We start from the raw sequence: 6,173 nt of genomic DNA, 5'->3' as shown, positions 1-6,173 counted from the left end.
AAAGAGGAAGTGAAGGCAGTCGTTAAGATGATGAGAGCAGGTAAGGTACCTGGGTTGGATGAATGTCATGCAGAATGTCTGAAAAAAGGAGGAACAGTGATGGTGGACTTGTTGGTGAGGTCATTTAATGTTTGTTTAGGAGAGGGTAGAGTGCCGGAGGACTGGAGGAGTGCCTGTATAGTTCCACTTTACAAGGGAAAAGGGGACAAGTGTGAGTGTAGTAGTTTCAGGGGGATCAGCTTGAGGAACAGTGTGGGTTTGGGACAGGTAGGGGTTGCGTAGATCAGATTTTTGTGGTAAGATAGATATGTGAGAAAGCTGTGGGAAAAGGTAAGGATGTTTTTTGGGGGATCTGGAAAAGACTTATCACAGGGTAAACAAGAAGGCATTGTGTGAGGTATTGCAGATATATGGGATAGGAGGAAAGCTTTTAAGAGCAGTCAAGAGTTTTTACGAGAGTAGTAGAGCTTGTGTTAGGATTAGAAATGGAGAGATTGAGTGGTTTGAGGTAAAGGTGGGACTTCGTCAGGGATGTGTTATGTCGCCCTGGTTGTTCAATCTTTACATGGATGGGGTGGTGCGAGAGGTAAATGCAAAGGTAGTGGGTCAGGGATTGGAGATGGTTAAAGAAAATGAAGAAAAGTGGGAGATAAGCCAGTTGTTTACTGACGAAACTGCGCTTGTAGCAGGATCAAAGGAGGGATTGAGGAAGTCAGTGACGGAGTTGGGGAGGGTGTGCGAAAGAAGGAAGTTGAAGATTAATGTGGGTAAAAGTAAGATGATGAGATGTACAAGGGTAGAAAGTGGCAGCAGATTGGAAGTGAGTATTAAGGGAGAGAGATTGGAGGAAGTGGACATTTTTAGATAATTGGGTGCGAATGTGGCGGGAAAGGCAGGAGTGGAGGTGGAGGTAGAATGTAGATTGAGAGAAACGAGTAAATATCTTGGGGGATTAAAAAGTGTAATGAGAAATAGACATTTGGGTATGGATGGTAAGAGGAGATTGTATGAAGGAGTGATTGTGCCGATAGCACTGTACGGGGCAGAAACATGGGACATAAGAGAGGAGGAGTTTGAATATGCTTCATATGAGGTGCCTGAGAAGTATGATTGGGGTTACTAGGCTGGACAGAGTGAGAAACGAGGAGGTGAAGAGGAGAACATTGGTGGAAAGGGAGTTGGGAGATAGGGTTGATGAAAGAGTATTGGGATGGTTTGGACACATGGAAAGAATGAGTGAAGAAAGATTAGTAAAAGAGGTGTGGAAGGCAGAGGTGGACGGAGTGAACATGAGGAGGCGACCTAGGATGAGATGGATGGATGGGGTGAAGATGGTTTGAGATACGTTTAACCCTTTCCCTATGGATGGAGAGGAGGGAAGGAGGGAGGGAAAGGAAAGGTTTTCCTCGGCTGAATAAAATCGCCTGACGATTGTGTGTGGGAAGGGAAAGATCCATCTCAATACACACTGCCGAAGAACTTCTTTGCTCGACTGTACCTCGACTCGAAACCTAACTCAAAGGATGGTAGTATTCTTAAAAAAAAATCTTTCCTTATATAAATCGTATATAAATCTTTGGAAGGGAAAGATTTTTATAAGGAAAGATTTTTTAAGAATACCATCGTAAGAATCTAACGGTGGGATTCTTAAAAAATCTTTCCTTATATAAATGTTTCCCCTCCAAAGGTTTATATAAGGAAAGATTTTTTTAAGAATACCACCGCTAGTATTTCTTTCCAAACTCGGCAAGAAACCCCAACCCCCCCAAATCTCCTCCATGCCCCCTCCAGGCCTTCCTCAAGCACCCTCCAAACCTCATCCAAACACCCCAGTCCCCCTCCAAGAACCCTAAGGCCCCCCCCCCCAAGACCCACCCAGCCCCCCAAGCTCACGAATGAAAAGGTTTCCTTGCAATGTTGCAATCAACACAGAATCGGCAGCGACGGGGCGTGGGCGGGGCGTGGGAGCTGCATCAAACTGTCAATATTGCCACTTGCAACCTGTTTGCAGTGCGACGCTAAGACCGGATGAAAGCTCACCCTGCCCCCCCACCCCCACCCCCTCCCTTCCGGTGAGTTTTTTAGGGGGAACGGGCTGTCGTTAATTAACGCGGAATTGTTGATTAACATCTCCCAAGCACTTCTTTTTGTCGTGAAGTTTTTTTTTTTTTTTTTTTTTTTTTTTTTTTTTCGACACTTTCATTACCGAGGGGAAAGAGACCCCACGGAGGGGAATAGCAGGAGGGATAGCACGAGTTAAAAGGAGGATCGGCATTCATCTGTGTGTAGGTCTGGTCCATAGGGGTGTCACTAAAGTCCCCCTAAAATATTAAGTGCGTTTGAAGGAGAGGGTGGGGGGCAAAGGAGAGAACATTTTGTCACCATCATCATTATCATCATCATTATCATCAACAACAACAACAGCATCATCATCGTCATCATCGTCATCATCATCTTCATCATCATCATCGTCATCATCGTCATCATCATCTTCATCATCATCACCGACACAGGGTCGCTGGAGACTCCGCTGTAGCTCGTCATTTGATTCTAGGTCGCTTTTGGATTAGGTTGCCAGGCTCTGCTCTCTCTCTCTCTCTCTCTCTCTCTCTCTCTCTCTCTCTCTCTCTCTCTCTCTCTCTCTCACACACACACACACACACTCACTCACTCACTCACTTGCTTTTTTTGTTTTCTTTTTGTTCTTTTTCAATTTTTTTTTTTTAAACTGCATTTTTTTCTCATTTCATGGTTCGTTTCATGACCTTAATTCTTTACCGTTTGGCCCATCCCTTTCAATACTCCTGCCTCCTATAATAAAAAGAATATTTTTTAATATATCTTTCATTTATCACTCCTGTGTGTGTGTGTGTGTGTGTGTGTGTGTGTGTGTGTGTGTGTGTGTGTGTGTGTGTGTGTGTGTGTGTGTGTGTTTGTGTGTCTGTGTGTGTATTTTACCTAGTTGTATTATACGGGAAGGGAGCTATGCTCGTAGTGACCCGTCTTTGTATCTTTCAGCATTAAGTTTGTTCTTAAATTCTTGTATAGTATTTGCATACACTGTTGTCTCATCCAATTAATTCCAGATATCCACCACTCTGTGTGGGAAACTATTCTTTTTCAGATCTCTTCTATAACTATCCTTTTTGAGTTTCTTTTCACGTCCTCTTGTTTTTGTCTTATCCCACTTTAATAAATCATCTCTATCTAGGACTTCCATCCCTTTCATAATTCTGGAAATAGTCAGAAGATCCCCTCTTTCTTCTCTTTGTTCCAGGGTTGATCCAATTTGGATAATCTTTGTTCGTATATCAATTTGGAGAGTGCTGGTGCCATTTTTGTCATGGCTCTTTGTATTCTTTCTAATTTCTTTATATTCTTTTTAGTACTGGGTGTCCATAGTGTTGTAGCATATTCTAATCTTGGTCTTATTAGTGTAACTAATATTTCCTTTGCCATTTTCTCATCCAAGTAATCAAAAGCCACTTTCATTGACCTTAGTAAATTGAAGGTTTCTTCGATTACTTTGTTGATATGCTTGTCTGGTGATATGTCTTTGCTGATAATTACTCCTAGATCCCTTCCTCTGTACCAATTTCGTATTGACCCGATATTCTAATTTTACTTTTTCCAAACTCCATTATACTACATTTCTTGATGTTAAAGTTCATTTCCCATTTTTGACTCCATTCCCAGACTTTATCCAAGTCTTTCTGAAGTGATTCACAGTCCTCCTCTGTACTTACTTTCTTTAATAGTTTTGCATCATCTGCAAAGAAGTTCATATAACATTCCACACCTTCATCCATGTCATTTATATATATATATATATATATATATATATATATATATATATATATATATATATATATATATAGCAAACATAATCGGAGCCAATACCGAACCTTGTGGGACTCCACGCATCATAACTTCCCAGGTCGAGTATTTGTCTCTAAATACTACCCTCATTATTCTCCCGGTCAAGAAATCTTCCATCCATTTCAATAATTTTCCTTTAATACCACATATTGATTCAATTTTTCTTAATAGCATATTGTGTGGTACTTTATCAAATGCTTTTTGTAGATCCATAAAACCACAATCCGCCCATCCGTCCCTTTCTTGTATTATTTCTATTAGTCTCGAGTAGAAGCAAGTCAAGTTAGTGGCACACGATCTTCCTTGTCTAAATCCAAACGTGTGTGTGTGTGTGTGTGTGTGTGTGTGTGTGTGTGTGTGTGTGTGTGTGCGCGCGCGCGCGCCTTCACCGAAACGAGACCAACCTAAGGAAGTTTCTACTGACAACGACGCGAGGTTGTCTTGAAGGACAAAAGCGCTGGTGAAGTACAGCCAACAACAACAACAACAACAACAAACAACCATTGCTACTGAAGCGAAAGTATTATAGTCGACTTCAGAGTTCTGGCGGGAGGGGGGAGGTTACTGGGGAGAAGGGCATGGGAGGTGGGAGGCGTAGCTGGGGAGAAGGGGTCTGGGAAGGCGAAGTTGGTGTGGGGGTTGTCGCCCCCCCCCCACCCCGAGATTGTTAAGTTGGGCCGAATCAAGACAAGGTAGACATCACGTCAAAGGGGGAAGTAGCAGCTCGAGCGAACTCATCAAGAACTTGGCTCCTTCCCTACTGACGAAGGAAGACCTCTACCCACCCCCTCCCTCACTCTTCACCCTCACTAACTTTATATCCCATCAAGGGAGGAAGAGAGGGAGGAAGAGAGTTCCAGAGCCTCCCAGTGTTGTGCGAGAAATAGACCAACCCACTAGACCACTTTCGCCAGACCCTGCAGACCCCAGACCAAGGGTCTGATTAGGACCAGAACTCATTTGCAAGTGACAACATCTCGGTCGTCTGTCCAAACAAGTGTCTCCCCCCCATCCCCCCCCCCACACACCAAAGTCCTTAACACCCTCATCCACCACCATCTCCTTCTTCGACCACTACCTACCTCACCACCACTGTCACTGTCAGGAACGCAACACTTCCCCTGTCCTATACTATCCAATCCTATGTTATACTATCCCATGCGATTCTATCCTCTCCTATCCTGTGGTTTCCTATACCATCCTATGCTATCTTATCCTATGCTGCCCTATCCTTTCCTGTGGTGTCCTGTGGTATACTATACCATCCTATGTTGTTTTATCCTATGGTGTCCTATTCCATCTCATGCTATCCTACTTTCCTATCCACGCTATCCTGCTCCATCCTAACCTATCTTACAGTATCCTCTTGTGCCCCATGTTATCCTATAAAATCCTATTGTACCTTGTCCCACTCTATCTTATCCTATCCTACGACATCCTTCTATATTCCTACCCTACCAAAGCATACCCTGTTGAATCCTATCGTGTTTTGTCCTACTGGTTGATCTAATAGAGGTATTCAAATGAGTCAAGGGCTTTAACAAGGGTAATACACACAAAGGTCATCATTTTAAGACAGTAGTGCAGGATTCGTAGTAATGTATTTAAATCAGACAAATTTAGATTTAAGAAGGAAATAGGCAAAAACTGAGCGCTGAAATTATTGGTTGTTTTAAGAGAAAGTTAGATAATTTTATGGATGGATGATAAATGGTAATGGATATGGAATTGCCACGTTTGCCCTCAACTCCAACCCTCATCACTAGAGCCACTATCCCACAATCCACTAATCCAGCGTTTCCTAACCTTTTCCGACCATAGCACCCCCTGTTGTCATGTCTAAGCAGTCCAGCACCCCTATCTTGTTATCAGAAGGATAAAAGAAAGTGAAGTGTACTGCTTGATGATTTATTTTCTTGATTCCTTAGAACTGAAACAAATTGACAATATTGTTTGTAGAAGAAATAAGAACACCATAGAAAAATAAAATAGCATGGAAAAAGTCAAATATGCACAACTAGGTAATCAATGATACACATACACACACACACACACACACACATATATATATGTGTGTGTGTGTGTGTGTGTGTGTGTGTGTGTGTGTGTGTGTGTGTGTGTGTGTGTGTGTGTGATTTTTGTGTGCATCACTTCCCAGCACCCCCAGGTTAGGAAACGCTTCACTAACCACTATCTCTAAGACCACTGAGCTATTATTCTGGTTAACGCCACAAGATTTTATTCATTTTAGAAGAACTCTTTAGCTATTTCGATTAATCACAAAAAGCCCGTCT

The sequence above is a fragment of the Oratosquilla oratoria genome, chromosome 16 (assembly GCF_046742065.1).
Source record: "Oratosquilla oratoria isolate Oo_2021 chromosome 16, ASM4674206v1, whole genome shotgun sequence".
NCBI classification, from domain to species: Eukaryota; Metazoa; Arthropoda; class Malacostraca; order Stomatopoda; family Squillidae; genus Oratosquilla; species Oratosquilla oratoria.
This window is presented reverse-complemented; position numbering follows the sequence as displayed.